The sequence below is a fragment of the Choloepus didactylus genome, chromosome 3 (genome assembly GCF_015220235.1).
Source record: "Choloepus didactylus isolate mChoDid1 chromosome 3, mChoDid1.pri, whole genome shotgun sequence".
NCBI classification, from domain to species: Eukaryota; Metazoa; Chordata; class Mammalia; order Pilosa; family Megalonychidae; genus Choloepus; species Choloepus didactylus.
In genome coordinates this window covers 124,488,331-124,511,027 of record NC_051309.1, presented here as the reverse complement: position 1 = coordinate 124,511,027, position 22,697 = coordinate 124,488,331, and the positions used below count along the sequence as shown (strand labels likewise).

The 22,697-nt window shown below is 36.7% G+C and overlaps 1 non-coding gene across 1 annotated transcript; it reads right to left on the bottom strand.

The window, feature by feature from the left end:
* Positions 1–565: 565 nt before the first annotated feature.
* On the bottom strand, positions 566–672 carry LOC119530669. Its single transcript, XR_005216065.1, has one exon. It is a non-coding gene; the product is annotated as a U6 spliceosomal RNA (small nuclear RNA).
* Positions 673–22,697: the final 22,025 nt, after the last annotated feature.

Sequence of the window (22,697 nt, the reverse complement as noted above, 5' to 3'; positions counted from 1 at the left end):
TTACTCCTATTTTTTGTGGTAATATAGCTTAGTTTAGTGTTTTTTAATATAAACTGTTACCACATAGCCAATGTTTGTCAGAGGTATGTTTTTAAGAAGGAACGACCAAATACAGTTCTTAACTATTCAAATATTCTCCCTTAAAAGTAACACATAGCTGTTATTTGGAGGGACATGGTATTCACCATTCATTTTTTTCTTGCAATTTTATTGAGAGATAGTCACATACCATACAATCATCCAAAGTGCATGATCAATTGTTCAAAGTATGATCATCACCACAGTCGATTTTTGAACATTTTCATTACTCAAAAAAAAATTAAAATAAAAGTAAAAAAGAACACCCAAAACAACCCATCTCCCCCATCCACCCCTATTATTCATTTACTTTTTTGTCCCCATTATTCTACTCATCTGTCCATACACTGGATAAAGGGAATGTGAGCAACAAGATTTTCTATAATCACATAACCACATCATATAAGCTATATACTTATATACTTGTCGTCAAGAAACAAGGTTACTGGGTTGCATTTCAACAGTTTTATGTACTTCCTTCTAGCTAAAAAATATGGGACACTTCACAAATTTGTGTGTCATCCTTGAGCAGGGGCCATGCTAACTTTCTCTACATTGTTCCAATTTTAGTATATGTGCCAACAAAGAAAGCACCCATCATTCATTTTAATAAAAAGACATATTCCTTGAGATTTAGTTTCCCCCACCCCCCAATCATTTCTTTTTATTAGAGAAGTTGTGGATAAATCATGCATAAAATCATGCATGAAATACAGGATTCCCATATACCACCCCACCACCAACACCTTGAATTGGTGTGGAACACTTGTTACAATTGTTACAATATTTATAATTGTGCTATTAATTAAAGTCCATAGTTTCACTTAAGGTTCACTCTTTGGGTAGTGTAGTTCCATGGATTTTTAAGACTTTTATTCTGTGAACATACATACAATCTAACATTTCCCCGCTTTAATCATATTCACATATATATTTCAGTGCTGTTAATTGCATTCACAATGTTCTGCTACCATCATCACCCTCCATTACCAAAATATTTCCATCACTCCAAATGGGAACCCTGAACATTTTAAACCTTAACTTCCCATTCCCAATCCCCTCCCCAGTCCCTGATAACCTACATTCTAGATTCTAACTTTTTGAGTTTGCTTATTCTAATTGTTTCAAAACAGTGAGATCATACAATATTTGTCCTTTTATGACTGGCTTATTTCACTCAACATGATATCTTCAAGGTTCATCCACACTGCCACATATATCAGAACTTCATTCCTTTTTATGGATGAATAATATTCCTCTCTCTCCCTCCCTCTCTCTCTCTACTGTTTTATCCCTTCATCAGTTCATGGACACTTGGTTGCTTCCATCTTTGGGGCAATTGTGACCAATATTGCTATGAACATCAGTGTGCACATATCTGTCTGAGTCCCTGCTTTCAATTCTTTTGGGTATATATCTTGTAGTGGGATTGTGGAGTCATTTGATATTTCTATAATTAGCTTTCTGGGGAACCACCAAACTCACTCACAGCAGCTACAACATTTTACATTGCCAACAGCAATGAATGAGTGTTCCTATTCCTAAACTCTCCAATACTTATTTTCCTTTTTTTTTTTTTTTAACAGAAGCCATTCTAATTGGTGTGAAATGGTATCTCATTGCGGTTTTGATTGGCATTTCCCTGACAGTTGATGATGTTGAGAATCTTTTCATGTGATTTCCAGCCATTTGTATATATTTAGAGAGATGTCTATTCAAGCTTTTGCCCATCTTTAAATTAGGATCTTTGTCTTTTTGTCATTAAGTTGAAGAATTTTTTTGTATATTCTGGGTATTAATCTTTTGTTGGATATGTGGTTTCCAAATATTTTCTCCTACTTTGAAGGCTGTTGTCTTACTATTCATTTCGTTAGTATATATGACTTCCCTTTTGAGAGCACAATGCTGGTTTAATTACTATGGCTTTGTAATAATTTTGAGATCAGGAAGTGTGAATCCTCCAACTTCATTCCTCTTTTTCAAGATGGCTTTAGCTATTCAGGGCCCCTTACCACTCTATATAAATTTGATGATTGCCTTTTCCATTTCTGCAAAGATGGTTGTTGGAATTTTTATTTGAATTGCATTGAATCTATAAATTGCTTTGGGTAGAATTGACATCTTAGTGATATTTAGTCTTGCACCCCATAAATGCTGAATATCTTTCCATTTATTCAGGTCTTCTTTAGTTTCTTAAAGCAATGTTTTTCAGTTTTCTGGGTACAAGTCCTTTATATTCTTGGTTAGATTTATTCCTAGATATTTGATTCTTGTAGTTGCTATTGTGAATATAATTTTTTCCTTGATTTCTTCTTCCTGCTGTTCATTGCTTGTGTATAGAAACACTACTGATTTGGGGGTGTTGATCTTACACCCAGTCACTTTGCTGAATCCATTTATTAGCTCTAGGAGCTTTGTTGTGGATTTTTCAGGATTTTCTGTAGACAGGATCTTATCATATGCAAATAGGGAAAGTTTTCCTTCTTCTTTTCCAACTTGGATGCCTTTTATTTCTATTTCTTGCCTGATTGCTCTGGCAAGATCTTCCAGTACAATGTTGAGTAACTGGTGATGGTGGACATCCTTGTCTTGTTCCTGGTTTCAGAGGGAAAGCCTTCAGTCTTTCACCATTAAGGAGGATGTTAGCTGTGGGCTTTTCATGTTGCCTTTTATCATGCTGAGGATTTTTCCTTCTATTCCTTGTGCTCTAAGTGTTTTTATCAAGAGAGGGTGCTGTATTTTGTCAAATGCCTTTTCTGCATCAATTGAGATGATTATGTGGTTTTTCTCCTTCATTCTGTTAATGTGGTGTATTACAATAATTTATTTTCTTAAGTGAAACTAATCTTGCATACCAGGGATAAGTCCCACTTGATCATGGTGTATAATTATTTTAATATGCTGTTGGATTCAGTTTGCTAGCATTTTGTTGAAGATTTTGCATCTATATTCATGAACTATTAGTTTGTAGTTTTCTTTTCTTGTGGTATCTTTATTCAGATTTGGTATGAGGGTGATGTTGGTCTTGTGGAATGAGTTAGGTAGTGTTTCCTCCTCTTCAATTTTTTGGAAGAGTTTTGCTGAATGGGAATTAATTCTTCTTGGAATCTTTGGTAGAATTCCCTGGTGAAACTATCTGGTCCTGGGCTTTTTTATTGGGAGGTATTTGATTACTGATTCAATCTCTTTACTAGCAGTTCGTTTGCTGAAATCTTCTATTTCTTCTAGAGTAAATGTGGGTAGTTTGTTTCTAAGAATTTGTTCATTTAATCTAGGTTATCTAATTTATTGGCATACAGTTGTTCATAGCAGCCTCCCGTAGTGGTTTGTTTTTTTTTTTTCAGCTGGGTTAGTAATGATGTCCCTTTTCACTTCTGATTTTCATTGTTTGTATCCTCTCTCTTTTTTTCTGTCAGTCTAGCTGAAGTTTTGTCTATTTTATTGATCTTTTCAAAAAACCAACTTTGGATTTTGTTGATTCTCCCTGTTATTTTTGTTTGTTTGTTTTGTTTTCTATTCAGTTATCTCTGCTCTAGTCTTTGTTACAGCCTTTCTTTTGTTTGCTTTGGGTTTAGTTTGCTCTTCTTTTTCTAGTTCTTCCTGTTTTGAGAGTATGTTTCTGATTTGAAGTCTTCTTCTATTTAGTAAGCATTGAGAGTTATACATTTCCCCCTCAGCACTACTTTCACTGAATCCCTAAGTTTTGTTATGTTGTATTTTCACTTTCATTTGTGTCAAGATATATCCTAATTTTACTTCTGATTTCCTCTTTAATCCATTGGTTGTTGTTTTTTTTCATTTCTGGTTTACTTCTCTCAACATGCTGTCCTCAATGTCCATTCACCTAATTGCATACTTCACAACTTCATTCTTTCTTGTAGCAGCTCAATATTCCATCATATGTATACACCACAGTTTGCTATTCCATTCATTAGTCAATGTACCCATAGGCCACCTCCATCCATTGTGAATTGTGACTAACACCACCATAAACACAACTGTGCAAATGTCCATTTGAGTTCCTGCTCTCAGTTCTTCCAAGTATATCTCAATAACAAGGTTGCAGGACCATATGGCAACCCCATACTTAGCTTCCTGTGGAACAACCACACACTTCCCTCCAGATGGGCTACACCATCCTACTTCCCCACCAAAATGATTAGGTACTTCCCTCTCTCCACATTTTCTCCAGCACTTGTATTTTTTTAAACAGTTTTATTCACACACCATACATTTTCTCCTAAGTAAACAATCAATGGTTCCTGATATAATCACAGTTATGTATTCTCCACCTTAATCTATATGAGGACATTTCTATTTCTTCCTCAAAGAAAGAGGAAGAGGATAAAAAAGAAAAAAAGAAAAAGGAAAAAAAAAAAGGAAAAGAAAAAATGATGACAAAAAAAGAAAAATAAAATAAAATAAAAAGTTCAGACACCACCACCAACCCCAAGAACCCATACCCCTCCCTTATATCCCCCTCTTATAGGCATTAAGCTTTGGTATATTGCCTTTATTACAATTAATAGAAGCATATTACAATGTTACTGCTAACTATAGACTCTAGTTTGCATTGATTGTATTTTTTCCACAATACACCCCATTTTCAACAACATGCAAAGTTGGCATTCATTTGTTCTCCCCCATGTAAAAAAGTTATTTTATTTGTACATTTAATCACAATCATTGGCCTCTCTAGGTTTCACTAAATTATACAGTCCCAGTCTTTATCTTCTATCTTTCCTTCTTGTGCCATACATGCCCCTAACTTTCCTCTTTCAACTGTACTCACAGTTCTCTTTGTTCAGTGTACTTATAATATTGTGCAACCATCACACAGTATTGTGCTATCCAGTTCTGGATCTATACAATCAATCCTGTTGGACATTATATACTCCTTCAGCATCAAATGCCCAATCTCTAACCTCTTTCTATCTCCTGATGTCTTCATTTCTATACTCTTCTCCAAACTTCTCTTTCCTGTATTTGACTTTCTGTCTGTAGCATTCCCTTTAGTATTTCTTGTAGAGGAGGTCTCCTGTTTATGAACTCTCTCAGTGTCTGTTTGCCTGTAAATATTGTAAACTCCCCCTCATTTTTGAAGGACAGTTTTGTTGGATATAGCATTCTTGGTTGGCAGTTTTTCTTTTTCAGTATCTTGAATAGATCATACCACTGCCTTCTTGCCTCCATGGTTTTTGCCAAGAGACCCACATTTACTCCTTATTGGGCTTCCCTTGTTTGTGATGGATGGCTTTTCTCTTGCTGCTTTCAGAAATTCTCTCTTTGTCTTTGAGAATCTGCCTAATAAGTGTCTTAGAGTAGGTCTATTTGGATCAGTTCTGTTTGGAGTACACTGTGCTTCTTGGGCCTGTAGTTTTATGTCTTTCATAAGAGTTGAGAAATTTTCATTGATTATTTCCTCTATTATTCTTTCTGCCCCTTTTCCCTTCTCTTCCCCTTCTGGGACACCTATAACACGTATATTCATGTGCTCCATGTTGTCAATCAGTTCCTTGAGACCCTGCTGACATTTTTCCTTCTATTCCCTATCTGTTCTTTTATGTGTAGGATTGCAGATGTCCTACCCTCTAGTTCACTAATCCTTTCTTATAACTCTCCAAGTCTGCTGTTGTATGTCTTCATTGTATTTTTCAGTTCTTCTATTGTGACTTTCATTCCCATAAATTCTGCCATTTGTTTTTTCAAGTTTATGTATACTTCCTTATGGTCACCCAGTGTCTTCTTTATATCTTTCATCTCTTTTGTCAGATTTTCTTAAACTTACTAATTTGATTCAGAAGACTTATTTTAATATCTTTAATTAATTTTTCAACTTTTGAATCTCAGCTGAGGTGTTAGTTTGTTCCTTTGACTGGGCCATACCTTTGTGTTTCCTGGCATGACTTGTGATTTTTTTTACTGTCTAAGAATCTGATTTTCTTGATTAATTTATTCTAGAGGTTGTTTCCTCTCTTTTACCTAGGGTTTTCTTGTTGGTTGTCTTTGATCTCTATCTTTCCTTTGTTTCTCTCAATGGGCAGTTGTCAGATTGTCTATGCCCCCCAGTATTCCCCTCAAAATCAGGCATCCACTGTGGCCCACCACAGGGAAGGGAGGTAGGCACTGGGCACCCAGCAAGTTCACTGTATGTAGTAATACAAATCTGCTGACTTCCAGTGGTGTCTTCATGCAGGCACTGGCCATGTGCCTTCCCACATGACAGAGGTGTCCCAGATGCCAGCAGCCTTTCTTCAGAGAGTGATATCATCACTCCCACTGGTTGTTTAATAGTATGTTGCAGAGAGAGACAAACCTCTGGAGAAGCCCCAGAGAAGCTGAGACCAAGGACACACCCATAGAAGCTGAGAAAGCCACTGAAGTCAGAAGCTGAAAGCAATGAAACCCAGGGAGAGAAGAACTGGCAGGCACTGGCCATGTGCCTTCCCACATGACAGAGGTGTCCCAGATGCCAGCAGCCTTTCTTCAGAGAAGGTATCCTTTTGTGGAGCCTTAATTTGGACATTTTAATAGCCTTGGAATTGTAAATTATATGCTAATAAATCCCCATTGTTAAAAACTAAAAAAAAAAGTATATTGTTTAATTTTCACATATTTGGGAATTTTCCTTTTCTCCCTCTTTTATTGACTTCTAGCTTCATTCCATTGTGGTTGTAGACTATACATTGTATGATTTCAATGTATTTGAATTTATTGAAACTTGTTGTGACCCAACATATGGTCTGTCCTAGAGAATGATCCATGTGCACTTGAGAACAATGTGTATTCTGTTTTTGTTTGGTGCAGTTCTTTTTATATGTCAGTTAGATCTAGTTGATTTGGTGTATCATTCAAGTCCTGTAGTTTCTTATTGATCTTCTGACTATATGTTATATCCATTATTGAAAGTGCTATGTTAAAGTCTCCTATTATTAATGTAGACTCTTCAATTTCTCCCTTCAAATGTGTCAGTATTTGATTCATTAATTTTGGTGCTCTGAAGTTAGGTGCATATATAACTATATCTATAATTGTTAAATCTTTCTGTTGAATTTTCCCCTTTTTCAGTATATAATGACCATATTTGTCCCTTGTAATTGTTTTTTGCTTAAAATCTATTTTACCCAATGTTAGTATAGCCACCCCAGCTCTCTTTCATTTACTGCTTGCATGGTATATTTTTTTATGTCTTTTTACCCTCAACCTACTTTTGTCTTTGACTGTAAGATGAGTCTCTTGCAGACAGCATATAACTAAGTCATGTCTTTTGATCCATTCTGCCAATCTCTGCCCTTGGACTAGAGAGTTTAATCCATTTACATTTAAAGTCACTACTGATAACACAGATCTTTCTTCTCCTATTTTTCTATTTATCCTTTACAGGTCTTATACCATGTTTCTCCTCACTTCCATTGAAGCCTACTATTATCTTTATTTGCTTGTTTGTGTTGTGTCATATTGAGTGACTTCTCATGTCTATCTGGATATATTTTTCATCTATTTTCCTTTTGATTACCATGGGGTTAAAATTTAAGATTGTGAATATATAACAATCATATTTGGTTTCATACTAACTTAACTTCAGTAGTAGGCACATATAATTTTCCTATATCCTTCTGTCCCCCTGCTATTTTTTTGTACTTGTGACCACTTACATCTTAGTACATTGTCTGTCCAAAAACCTAGATTTCATTACTTTTTATGCATTTGCATTTTAGCACCTGTAGCACATGTAAGAAATGGAGTTACATACCAAACAATAGAATACAATAATACTGGCATTTATAATTACAAAAATGATTACCTTAAATGAGGGTCTTTATTTCCTTATGTTGCTTTGAACCACTGTCTATTGTCTTTCTTTCAGTCTGAAGAACTCCAGTTAGCATTGATGAACTCTCTCAGCTTTTGTTTATCAGAGAATGTCTTATTTTCACCCTCATTTTTCAAAGAGAGTCTTTCTAGATATAAAGTTCTTAGCTGGCAGTTGTTTTCCTTCAGCAATTCAAGTATTTCAAATGCCTGCCTTTTTGCCTCCATGGTTCCTGATGAGAAGTCAGCACTCAATCTAATTGGAAGTTCCTTGTAAGTAACATGTTTCCTTTCTCTTGAAATTTCAGAACTGTCTTTCTGGTACACTTGTTCTTGACTTTTGCTTGTTAGTAAGTTTGGAGTTCTCATGTTTACAGGAGTTTGGATGTCCCCTCGTTTCCCAGGAGACTGATCTTCTTCTCCTGAGTATTTGATACTAGCAGACTTATCCCAGACTACATATTTTTCTGGTCTCTAGCTGCTTTAGTCTGAAGGACAAATTCTGGGAGGAGTCATGTTGGAGAGGACTTTCACAAGTCCATCTTTCCCAGTCAAAACTGGACCAGGGACCTGTGAAGGGGGCACAGACCAGCTCCAAAGCAACCTGGGGAGAGGATCAGGAAGGACTCCAATATCTTCTCTGATGGCTCCCCAAAGCTCAGCTTTCCTGGCCTGCCCAGCAAATGCAGCCCTTCAGCTTACTGTCCACTGCTGCTCTGAGGATGTGCTGTGCCTTTAAATGCCCATTGCCTCCACCCCTGTCTGAGGCAGGGCTAAAACAATGCCTGCTGCCACCTTTGTATGGATTGAAACAACAGCTGCCCTCAGAGTTGGCTCCTAGTCATCTGAATTTGTTAATCAAAATCCATGTGAGTGGAAAGGTGGGGGAAGGAAACAAACAAACAGACAAGGGCGCCCAGTGTTCTTTTTTACTTTAGTTGCTTCTTTTCACTTTAATTATTATTCTGGTTATTTTTGTGTGCGTGGTAATGAGGGTGTCAAGGATTGATTTTGGTGGTGGATGTAGGGCTACGTGATGGTACTGTGAACAATCAAATGTACGATTTGTTTTGTATGACTGCATGGTGTGTGAATATATCTCAATAAAATGAATAAAAAAAAAATCCATGATTAGTGATCAGCTGTGCCCACCCCTGTTCTTGAGAAAGAGAACTTCTACATCCCTATATTTCAGCAGAAGCTAGCTAGGGACTGGACACCATAGCAGCCTGCCATGAGAGTGGGGTATGGGTACTAGTAGCTGCTCCATGGAGAAAGCAATTTACACTTCTTTATTGTAATTTACCTGCCTCTTCTTCCCACTCTTCTCTGGATAATGTATAGTGTTCTTCTGGCCTCTAGAGTCTCAAAATAGTTGTTACAGTTCCTTCCTTTATAATGGCTGTTTTGGTGGAAAGACTGAGTCATGGAGCCCCATACTCAGCCATATGCTATGGAGGTGAAGATATAGTTTTATTTTAAACTCTAAAGTATGTGCTATGCTCAGTATTTACAATATATTCTAAATGTTCAAATGTTTCTATCATTAGAGAGAAAATCATTCTACTGACCTTATTATACCATGGATATTTCAATAATTAGTAATCTCTTTCTCCACATGCAGTTTCCATAGAAACGTTACTCTTTACTTATTAGACAAGGAAGGGCTCTACTAATCTGTGAAGTCCTTTTAACCTCTGATTTCACTAAATTCATGTATATGTTAAAATAATCTTCATATTTTCTTGAAAATACATTTAGAATGTTTACAATATCACATGTAGCATATTTTGGATGCATATTTATTTATATATATATACAAATAAATATAGAGAAAGCAAATTAGAAAGAGATACACATATATAATAATAATATACTTTCCAACTCTGTTAGTTGTTCTTTGAGAATATGACACATTAGAAATATACTAACATAAAAGAAAAGTAGTTTGTTTTTGCATGTTTGTAGAGTTACATTTTTAAATAATCAAGTATTTTATAAAATGATATGCAATCTAATAATACAGTATGTCACTATACCAATTTTTAATGGCATTGAATGCATCACTGCTGAAATGAATGTAGAAATGACTCATGAATTTTTGTGGCCTGGAAAAAACAAAAGTAAGGGATTACTTATAAAGGTAACATACAGTGTAATTTTTAAAATGGTACCCTGAGTACCATTTTTCTAATGCTCTAACACATCAAATGTGTCACCTAGAAAGAGTTATCAGTGTGAAATCAAACTATCTGTCAAACCCTAGGTTATATAGTGTTAAGTATATGTGTGTGTGTGTGTGTATATATATATATATATATATTTATATATATATTTCCATCCACTCATCAGCCCCTAGTCTGAGGAAAGTTCAGATTATCAGGTTTTCACAGATGGAACCACCCTTCCTTTTTGGCATACTGTACCTGAATGAATAAGCATCCTGCACTGGAAACAGAGCTGTAAAATAAACAGAAATAGTGATGTAATTTGCTTTCTGGCCTCAACACCAATTCTTGTCAGGATCTGAAAATGGTCCAGTAGCGAAAATATTTTTTTTAATCAGGTCTTGGTATAATTTTGAGTAAGAAAAGTAGGTGTATTAGCTCAAAAGAATACAAAGCCAAGTTTGTACGTGTGACAATGTGTAGCTTGTCTTAGGTTAGGAAAATGTAGCTTGTCCTAAGGTTAGGAAAACCAATGTATTTAGGTTTACATAGAAAGTAGACTCAGATTAGGCATTAGAATAAATGTCTTGGTTATGAGGATTACTGAGAGACAAATTGAGGTGTACAGAAAATCATGGAGACTGCTTTGTAGAATATTACTCTTCTGATGAAATCAGCCGAAGGCACAACACTTAATTAAGTGAAGTTCATCAGTGTATCACTTCCTGTCCTTGACTCTCACTTTGTCATCTGCAACCCACTTGTGCTTCCCCATGGCTTCCCTAGCCCCCTATCCAAGTCTACCAAACAAAATATAGTTAAACTACATTGGTAGAATCCCATGTCCCCTGAACCATGTATTACTCTTCTTCAATCAAAATTTGATACCTTGTGAGCCATTTCCTAAGGTTATTCTCCAATTAGAGTGTGCTATGCAGAAAAAATGATGCCAGAAAAATATGCTAAGGATTGCTGATTGCTTCACGTACCTTTTGGACTGTTGAGCAATGGAAAGAAAAAACATTTCCTTTTGTAGGTGTTCAAGCCTCAGTTTGGGTACTTCGATTCTCATAAAAACCTTGTTGCCTGGTTTTAATTATTCCTAAAGGGCAGAGGACTCACTTTGAATGAGTTACTGCTTATATACTGGTTTGGATTTCTACAAACCACATAGTAGTAAGAGGATTTTTTTTTTTTTTTTTTTTTTACAAATAGAAATCTACATTCAGCATTCTTTGTGTATGTTCAGGGCCTATAACAAGATTTGAGATTTGACAAAATATACATCTGCCAAAGTAGTGAGAAGTTAGCTAAATATTTGGCCAGATTTTAAGTTATTTTGCTTTATTGAGTTACATTGTAGAAAATGCTATTTTTTCACTTCTATAATTAGAAAATGACAAAAAGCAAAATAATTTTCTTAATATCAGACAATTTGAAAATATAAGCCAGGCCAAAGAGACTATTACATAATAAGCACTTTAGAAAGAAAAATACAGAAATCAAGTAGCATGTAAAAAGGCAGGGAGTTCCTAAATGGAACTGTAAAAACTTGAACTTATTATCTCATTTTATTCTTCAAAGGATGTCAGTGTATAAACAATTCTAGTACATTTCAATAAGAGTAGATTGGTACATGCATATGAGAGGCTCAGGGAAGTCCCATTTTGGGGGGCCTCATTCCCAGTACTGGAATGAAAATCTCAAGTGAAAATTCTATGGAAGCCAAGGTGTTGGCTTCCTCATGTTCCCAAATTGCTAAGAAGTTGCACTACCATATGATATCTTCAAAAGAATTCAGGCTTAAAGAAAGAGGCAATAATTAAAGTCCAAAATTCTTTTAGTTAACATTTGTGTTGATTTGAAGCTGTTATGCACCCCAGAAAAGGCCATGTTCTTTTAATCCATTCCTGTGGGTACAGACCTGTTGTAGGAGGGTACCTTTTGGTTAGGTTATTTCAATTGTGATGTGACCCACCCCATTCACGGTGGGTCTTAATCCTTTTACTATAGTCCCTAAAGGACTTGAAATTAAGGGAAGCTCATAGAGAAAAGCCCCAGAGAAGCCAAGAGAAGACCCACAGAAGCTCAGAGGGTAAGTCACTGGAAGCAGAAGCTGAAAGCAATGAAACCCAGAAGCAAAGGACTGGCAGACACTGACCATGTACCTTCCCATGTGACAGAGGCATCCCTGATGCCAGCAGCCTGTCTTCAGAGTCCAGATATCATCCTGTTTATGCCTTGAGTTGGATATTTTTATGGCCTAAGAAATGTAAATTGGAAGGTAATACAACCCCATTGTAAAAGTCAACCCATTCCTGGTATATTGCATTTCAGCAGCTTTAGCAAACCAAAACAACATTTAAAAAAGAAATGTATGCTAACAAACTCAAAATTGATCTCTGATCTGGATCTTAGCTTCTGCCTTTCTTTTCTCCCTATTGTGTTTGGATGAGGATTCCCATTCAATACTTGTCACTCACCTAGTCATTTCTTTTCTACCCATGACCTGAACATGGGGTGTACAGCCCCTAGGAGAAAACAGAGCACCTCTAGTACTGAGTGTCATTCTGTTGGGGATGTCCAGTTCTACAGCTGTTTGATTTGGGGATGTGGCTGCACACTATCCACTTCAGATTGCTTCTCTCCAAGAGTTGACGGGTCTTTCACTGGGGCTGAAATTCTAACCTCATGACAGCTTCTAATGCTGAGCAGGCTGGTTCTTACCAAGTGTGGCCAAGGATACTGGTGATGAGTAAGGAAGACAAAAGAAGGATCAATATCTGTGGGTGACCTAGTATTTTCCAGGAATGGACCTACAGTCTTTACATAACTTTCACCCAAAGCACCACTGTGAACCATAATTATTATTTACACTTTCCAGTTAAGAAATGGAGACTCAAAACTGGGACTCAAAGAGATTAATTTACTCAATTGAGATCTCAAAAATGGCAACAACAACAACAAAAAATGCATGCTTTATTCTGCTAAACCGGCAATTGAAGATTGCCTCATTGCTTTCAAATTCTGTGAAGCTCATTCCCTTTATCCAGTGTACAGACAGATAAGTAGAATTATGGGGACAAAAAAGTAAATGAATAATAGGGGGGGAATGGGGGGTGGGTTGTTTGGAGTGCTCTTTTTTAGTTTTATTTTTATTATTTTTTGGAGTAATGAAAATGTTAAAAAATTGACTGTGGTGAATGCACAACTATATAATGATATGGCAAACAACTGATTGTACACTTTGGATGATTGTATGGTATGTGACTATATCTCAATAAAATTGCAAGAAAAAAAGTTCTGTGAAGTTGTGATAGAAAAAAATAAACTCTGTGATCAAGATTAGTACAACTGGCTAATGGGTAATGAGAGTTCATTATACTGTTCTCTACTTTTTTTATGCAATTAAAATTTACCATAATAAAACATTCTTAAAAACCCTCTATGATCTAAGGAACAATATAACAGCTGATCTTCACTAAACACATAAATTAATGGTACTTTGAAAATTGTCTTCATCTTCATATTTATTTTTCACATTGAAGGTGAATAGATATGCAAAAACTACTAGCATTAATTGAATTGTTTCCATTTGTTCCACATTTTGTAATAGCAAAAACCTTCCTTATTTAATAAAAGCAAACAGGAACACTCTTTTCCACTTAAAACACTCCCTAGTTTTATTTGGCCTAATAGTTAAAGGTGCCCCTGAAGGGATAGGCAAGCATTTCATTCCTGTGGGAGGATGAAGTGCTGCTTTGCTTACAATTCTGCCAGGACTGCCCAAATTCCTTTCTTTAAGGGGTGCACTTACTGGACAAGAGCTCTATGTTCCAAGACACTTTCACCCCGGGTATGACTGAGTAGAGAGTTTGAGCAATGAGATTTAGCAAATCTACTCTGTAAATCATACCATTTTGCTGGGGTATGCGATGTTCAGCAGAAATGTTGTAGCAAGTTAATTGCATGGCAAATAACAATTTCCCACGTTACTGGAGTTCTATAAACAATTCAGTGTTCTCTTTTGAAAGACCAGAGTTATGAAGAGTAACAGTATCCCATTTAAACATTATTCATTCAAATAAGGAGAGCTGATGGCTTGCTATAATGTGTAAAATATAAAGAAACGACAAAATTCAACCAGATGTTTATTACAAGTGATTTTATTCTTTTTTGTAGTTCAAAGCCTCTGAACTATTTATTATAGGAGGAAAAAATGTTCTAAATTTTGAAATTTATCCTTTAAATATTCATTTAGTTAAACTCTAACCTATATAAATTCAGAATAGAATGATGATTCTTACCAGTCCTAGCACTATTTTTCTTCTGGAAAGGTAAATTCCCTGCACTGTTTGAAATTCGATGTGAGGTGTACAGTATTTGGTGTATTTGAAATGGAAAATTAAAGAGGTACTGTTATCTTGTGCTTAAAAATTTTGAAATCTCAAGTCAATTTATTATTTACAATTATACCTCGTTCAGAATTAACTGTAGGGTTCAGATACATTATTTTGATATTTCAAAATCCATTAACTCAAAACCCTATCCAGAAAACATGAGAGTAAACAAACAATCCAAAAACAATACCTGTATTTCACAGGCCACTTGTTTAGCATCAGCTCATTCCAACATGTAAATGTAAAATGCTTATCTTCAGACATGGAAAAAAAATCAGAAATACTTTCTGCAGAAGTAAGAAAATGACTTTAAGAACAGCTGTTACTGCTGTGGGGAGGGTAAATATTTGATTGTGTGACACAGAGAATAACCACAAACAAATCTATTTTCTTTTAAGAAATGGCAAGGATGGGCATAAGGCATTCCAACTGGCACCCCCAAATATTGCCATCCCAAAAAAAGAGAGAACAGAAACAATATCAAGTCAATACTGGATGGAAAAGGCATAGATATGAGCAGTTTTTAGTAGGAAGAATTTTAGTGGAATGGCGTTGGCTGAGATGATAGATTCTTAGAAAACAGAGCATTTTTATCACCTGTTCTTTTTTTTGCTTTGCATCTTTAATTCTAGATGCTGCCAAAAGTAGCCACTCTGTTTGAAGGGGGTCAAATGACTAGCTCTAAACACACCATAAGAAGGATGGAGGAGATGATCCCAAATGTAGGAATGAAAAACTTGGCATAGAAGTTCAAATTCGATTGCAGTTAACACACAAGAAGGGAGTCAGTAAATGTAGACAAGTTCCACATTTATAAGAATTTTGTCAGATACTGTAAACCTTTAATTTTACTACTTTTGTTCATTTCCCTTTAATTGTATTACTTTTGTTCATTTCTCTCTCAAGACTAGCACTAATATACCTAAATTGTGAAAGGCCCATATGTTGGCTATTTTCATTAGTCAATCCTCCACCTTCCCATCACACTCTCCATCCTTCTCTATTCTGCTTGTAGTCCAGGAGGCTGATTGGTACAGCTCCCATGCCCTATAGCTTCTGGTTGAATTTGTCAGCGGAAGGACCAGAAAAAATGTCAGGAGGGTGAGGAAGGGTGAGTTCCAAATATTCATTCATTCAAGAGTGTTGGGACTTGGCTCCATTCTCCACTGAAGAGAAATGGAGCATTTGTCAGATAGCCCTCTCCATCCAGCTGTTCTCTCTGATATCTGTTAAGCTTCCCCTCCTCTCACCCTTCCCTACCCATGAAAACTATAGCAATTTGAAGTGATACCAATCTCTCAGAGAACTGAAAAACGATTTGAAAAATGTAGGGGATTTGAGTCTCCCCACATGTCCATTTAAAGAACCTGTTTGGCTGGTGCATGGGCTGAATATGTCTTGGAGAATGACTGTCAGCACAAACTTAATCACCTGATGATGCCCAATTACAGCTGAAGTTCCAGATAAGGAAGAGATCACTACAGTCCCAAACAGCTAGTATGAAGCTAATGAACTAACATTTTTTAAAATTTATCAACAAAGATAATCAGAGGCAATTTGCTTCACAGAGATAAGAGTATAATTTTACTGTCTTGCCTCAAGGCAGGGTCAACTCTCCTTGATTCTGTCATCAAATAGTCATTTATAGTCTTTATATGCAAAGAACATCATGCTGACTGGTCCATTATATTGACAATTTTATACTATATTCATCTGGGGATCAGAAATTAAGCACCCTAGGTCATGTAATAACATGGCAGAGGGTGGAAGCTAAATCCTGTGGAGTTTCAGGGGTCTGCCACTTTGGTGAAGTTTCCAAGAGTCCAGAGATCTGGGAAATGTCAGGATATTGCTTTGAAAGTTAAAGAAATTTGCTACACCTAGTATCACCTATCATAAAGAAAAAGACACAATGACTGATGGGCCTGTTTGGATTTCGGAGCAAAATTTCCCAGGTTTGAGCTCTCTGCTAGGATCTACTTACTAAGTAACCATTGAAGCTGCCAGCTTAGAGTTGGTTTCAGGTCAAGGAAAGGCTTTACAGCAGATCAAAGCTGTGGTAAAGCTCTCCAGACACTTATGATTCAGAAGATCCTGTGGAGTTGGAAGTTTCTGTTATAGATAGAGATGTGCTAAAGAAGCTCTGCAAGCCTGAATAGAAGGAACAGGTTTTGGAATAAAGCCATGTGCCATTTTCTGCTTTTAGCTATTCATTTTATGAGCATATTCCAAACTGCTACTTGGCCTAGGTAGATTTTAAACATCTGTTTTGGAACAATAAATAACGATGTGCTCTAAAGAGCCCATTATAAACTGGGTTTCATCTGATCTATCAAACCATAAAATTAGATTTGTATAGTAGCCCTTCCATTTAAAAAAAAAATGGAAATGGAATATAGCAACTATAATGCAGCTAAATCTCCTCCACAGTCAGAATGCTTGGGTCCAAATACCAAGGGATGGAAATGCAAATGGTCCTTCTAACTATTATACCAAATAATTTCAGGAAATTTTACCTCCTATCCCTGCAACTCTGGGTTCCATGGGTTTGGAGGTGCTAGTGCCCAAAGGAGGAAACTTCCACTAAAAACACATTCATATTTTTATTAAATTGGAAGGTGAGATTTCTCCCAAGCTATTTGAAAAGATGCATGCCACTGAACAAATAGAGAAGGGTCCACTGACTTATTGGGTTTAGCTGATGAGAGTTATGGGTAGGAGATCTGGAGAGCAAGAGGAGAGGGAAGTTCAGGTTTTTATTCCCTCAGCTACCTCCCACATGTGTACTCTGTGTATCTACCTAAGCCATAACTCTGCTTGTGCATTAATGCCCTTGGAGCCTCTCTCTTTAAACTCCAAAAACTCCTCCCTCCCTTTTCCCCTTTAGGCCTAGGAATACTAACAGCTCCTGGTTGTTGCTAACTCCAAAGAACAGGACCATTCTTTGATGATGTTCCTCAAGTCCTCTGTAAATAGTCTATCAAACTCCACCATGTGTATACTCTTTTTCCTAACCAATACAGCCTACTTTCTTGTTTTCAGCAAGAAAGTAGACAATCTAAAACATAAGCCCCCATTATACAGAATGGGTTCAGCCCATTTTTGAAGCCAGTCAGAGATCATACATGGGATAAAGTGACTACTGGCAACTAATAAGTGGGAACAAAGCTATCTTGGCTTCTGGGCACTTGAGGCAAAGAACAAGGAGCTACTTGGAACTGAGAAAAGGCTCTGGGACTCACAGGTCCCAGGTGGGGTTTTATCTCTGCCACTCTTATCTAAGAGTTTCCCCAAAGCCCAGATTGAAAGAACCAATACTTCATACCCAAAACTACATTTATCTTTGTGTTGACAATTTAGTGTATATTTCAGTGCAAACCATCATTTTATCTAGGTCACTCTGATAAGGAGCTGTAGTTTGCAACTCATTGCTTTAATGTCCTTATAGTGTACAGAATTAAGAAGAAAAAATATTCAATTATCATTGAAGTAAGCCCTTAACCAAATAACACACCTGGACTTTCATTCAAGAATCTAATGTTCTTGACTTCCAGGGAAGATGGTAGAGTAGGGAGCTCCGGAACTCAGTCTTTCCACAAAGTGGCTGTTGTAAAGGCAGGATCTGAGACAACTGTTCTCAGTCTCTGGAAGCCAGAAGAACACTGTGTAGCATCCAGGGGAGAATTGGAGGACAAGGCTGATAATCTACAGTGGAGAGCAGTGAGTTACTCTCTCCATGTGGTGGCTGGTGATGCCCATCCTCCACTCTCATGGCTGTCCAGCATAGGGTCCAGGCCCTGGGTAGCTCACTGGAGACAGAAAAGGGCAGAAAAATCCCCTTTCCCAGAAAATGGATGGGCACATCGATCACTGATCACAGCTTTTGATGAGTGAATTCGAATTGCTGGGTTACAACTCTGAGCTACTATTTCAGCCCACCCTAGACAAAGGTATGGCACCCATTGTTTCAGAGGTTGTTGATATTTAAAGACATAGCACTTCCCTCAGGGCTGCAGGGAATGGTTAGCTGAAAGGCAGCTTTTGCTGGGCAGGCCAGGAAAGAACAATTTTGGGAAGACCTCAGAGAGGCTTTTGACATCCTTCTTGCTCCCCAACTAAGGCACTTGGGAGACTCCCCCTGGCCCAGTTTTTCTTGGGAAATACTGACTTTGGAAAGTCCTCTCTAGGGTAACCTTTCTCCAGAATTTGTCTCTAACAGCTAGAGACAAAGAAAGGAATGTTAAAAAAAAAAAAAAAAAAAAAAAAAATTAGAGAAAAAAACAAAAACAAAACAGAACAGAGCAAGTGTCCTGGAGAAGGAAGGAGTAGAGGATAGAGGAAAGGAAATTTTCCCCTGGAGGTGAAACAACTGCACAAAAAAAGTAGAATTAAAAAAATATTACTGCATATCCAGGGCAAGAAGCATGAAGAAAAACAGAAAAAGATCTGATCAGTTTAACTCAAATTATTCTAAAGGTCTAGAATAAGTTGAACCAAGTGTCAAAGAAGAGCCTTAACACAAAGCCAGTGAGCAATAAAACCCTAGACAAGAGGGAGAAACAGATCTTCAGAGTTAGCTCATCAAAATATTCAGATGGCTAGACATAAGGAAAAATTGCAAGCCATACTAAGAAGCAGGAACATATGGTCCCATAAAGGGAATAAATTAAAATTTCAGAGGAGACACAGATTTTGAAACAACTAATCAAAGGTCAAGCAAATCTCCTAAATCAATTTAAGGAGAGGAAGTAAAATACAGATAAAAAGATAAAAGAAGACAATCTGCAGGTGTAAAGAAGAATTTGAAAGTATAAAAACAAACAAAACAGAAATTATGGGGATGAAAGCCACAAAGAAGGTATTAAAAATGCACTAAAGGATACAACAGCAGATTGAAACTGGCAGAAGAAAGAATCAGCAAGCTAGGAGACAGGACAATAAAAATCTTACAGAAGAACAGATAAAGAAAGGAATGGAAAAAATTGAGCAGAATCCCAGGGATTTTAATAAAAGCATGAAGCGCAGAAACGTAAGCATGATGGGTGTTCAGGAGGAGAAGAGACGAGACAGGAACAGAAAGAATGTTTGAGGAAATAATGGCTGATAATTTCCCAACTCTTGTGAAAGACATAAATATACATGTCCAAGAAGCACAACATTCTAAAAACAGAATAAATCCCAGTAGCCCTACTCTGAGACACATAATAATCAGAATGTTAAATGACAAAGATAAAGAGAGAATTCTGAAAGGAACAAGAGAAAGCAATTTGTCACATACAAGAATTCCACAGTAAGACTAAGTGCCAATTTCTTATCGGAAAGTATGGAGGCAAGAGGGCAGTGGTATAATATATTTAAAGTACTGAAAGAGAAAAACTACCAATCAAAATGTCTTCATCCAGCAAAAGTGACCTTCAAAAATGAATGAGAGTTTAAAATACTCACAGATAAACAGAAACTGAGAGATTTTGTCAACAAGAGACCTGCTCTACAAGAAATACTAAACGGAATTCAGCAGGTTGAACAGAAAAGAAAGGTGAGACTGACTTGGAGTAATGTGAAGAAATGAAGTATCACTAAAGCTAAACAAAGTGGTAAAAAGAGACAAAAAAAAAAAAAAAGGTATGACATATAAAAAAAGGATAAAATGGCTGAAGTAAGTACTGCCTTTACAGTAATAACATTGAATATTAATGGATTAAACTCCCCAATCAAAAAACAACACAGATTGGCAGAATGGATGCATGATCCAATTGCATGCTGCTTACAAGAGACCCACCTTAGACCCAAAGTCACAAATAAGTTGACAGTCTTTTGCTATGTGATCTAAACTAAATCACTTCACTTCCCTAAGCTTCAGTTTCCTGATCTGTAAATGAGGATTAAAATAGTTATAAAGGTTAAATAAGGCAGCATGTAGACCAGAAGGCCCTCTGCAGATGTTAGTCATTATTGTTTGCATGGTATTTATTGAGCTTTACCCATATGAATTTGATGCTTCTAAGGGTAAGTTCCTAATTCCCCACCACACAAGTGCACACTCTTTTTGTTATCAGAAAATGAAGCCACAAACTTGGGATCAGGGAGACCAGTGTTCAAATTCTCTCCACTTTTTACCTGTGGGGGAGTTTTCATTAGATTACTTAACCTTTCCTCACAAGGTTGTTTTGAGAATTAAATATAATAATTTGTGTAAATCACCTAGAACAATACTTGGCACCTAGTAACCACTCATTAAATGGTTGCTTGAAATGAAGTCTCCTAAAGAAATGTATTAGAGATGGGGTAGGAGTGAGGGCAGGGAAAGAGGTCACAGTGGTTCACAAGTATAGAGCTTTCAGAATTCAGTTTACCCAATGCCCTCAGTTTACTGTATTCTAAGTAGGCTTATCTGGATGTTGCATTTTATTAGATTTCTCTCAAATACCAGATGTCTAGCTTCCATTTCAAAAACATGAATTAGGCACCAGCCAAAAAACTAATTGCCTGCCATCATGCATGCAAAAATCAAACTCTTCTAGTACAAATATTTTCATTTAATATACAAGCTTCCAACTAAGTTTCTCTTCCTGGCAGCTTTCTACCCAGATGCTTTATTCCACTATTCTTGTTTTTTATATTGTCAAATGGAGAAATGCTGAAATAAAGTACCTGATACATTTTTTGCCAAATTGTTATTATCACCATTTCTTTTATGAAAGTTACTGAATATTTCTCCCTGAATATTTCTCCTACAAATTTTAGAAGATAAAAGGACCCTGATTCTGAGACAAGAGTAGAATTATAGGCTCCAGTCCCTGCTATTTTTAATACTAAAACAAGTGGCACTCTTTCTTCATTTCTTGGTGCAGCCAACCATCACATAAGGGGACACTCACATCATCAATGAAGTCATCTGCTGCCATCACCTAAGCAATTCTTTCCAGCAACAAATCAAAGAGTTGTTTAAAGAAACACTACATTGGGGTGTATGGACACGATGCTTCTGCCAGTATTGCCGTTGGGTATATTTGTGGCCTTGTGCAAGTCATTTTGCTTTACTTCACCACTGTAGTGTGGAGGGTGGAAGGAATCCATCCACAGTGAGTTTTCTCTTTCTATTACCCCACATCAAGTACCAGACCCCTTACCTGTGTTTTAAGCTCTAGTCACAAAACCTTGGCTTGATTTATGTTGACTGAAGATTTAAGACTATTTCAAACATGAGAAGAATTAACTAATATAAATAACACTGCTTTTTGAATGCACTTAATAACTTATCTAGAACATTCTTTTCATTTTAGTGGCAATAGTCATGGTATAACAGACTCTAAGGGAAAAGCAAATAATGCTTCTCAAGATGTTATCTTGAAAATGATTTCAGTCTTGTTCCTTGGATATTGCATACTACTTGAAATTCATCTTTGGTCTTTGGCCAGGGTCCGAATATCCACCAGCCTAGGAAAGCAATGGTAATAAAGCAGGATATCTTTGTAATGAAGTCCAGTGAAAGAAAATAATTTTATTGCTCTATAAAACAAACTTCTAACAGTAATTGCTTTGACTCCACTGTGATTAACATTCCTACACAGGATACGTGTCACCTATACACAAAACTGGCAGTGTTAGAAATCCCAGAAAGCTCATTTAGCAGTATAAAAGCATCTCTGTTCCATGTACAAAATGCTTTGCCCCTGGTGAGGCTGAGCTAATGACACTGCCAGTAGCACAGAGTTGGCAAAGAGTCACCTGCATGAGAATTGCAACCCAACATGGAGAAGGTGAGACAGCTTTTCACTTCCATTACTACTTATCTTCAGTCAAAAAGATACAAGTTCACATGTAAATATAACCTAGTTTTATTGCATGACCATGTCCATCTAAAACCCTTATTACAGGAACTAATTCAGACAAATAACGTTAATGAAGGACTGAAAGAATTTGATGCATTCAAGATCAGAGTGCCTAAAACCAAAATGGTAGGGTTGGGACTTGCATTCATTCAAAGAGAAGAGGAGAATTAAGCAGTAGCCTTTCTGCAGTCAAAGTTAGAGTAGCTCCTTCCTCCCTGTCCCCTTTTTCACATAAATAAAATTCAACAATCAAGGAGACAGTTCAAAATTCTCAGCTCTAAGTGGAAAAATAGCTTTCAGAAATGCTTGCTTATGCAATTTTAGGGAATATTCTGAGGAGAAGAAACTTGGGGGAATTACCAGGTAAGAATAAAATCAATGTTCATAGAGCAGCAAAAATGAATGGT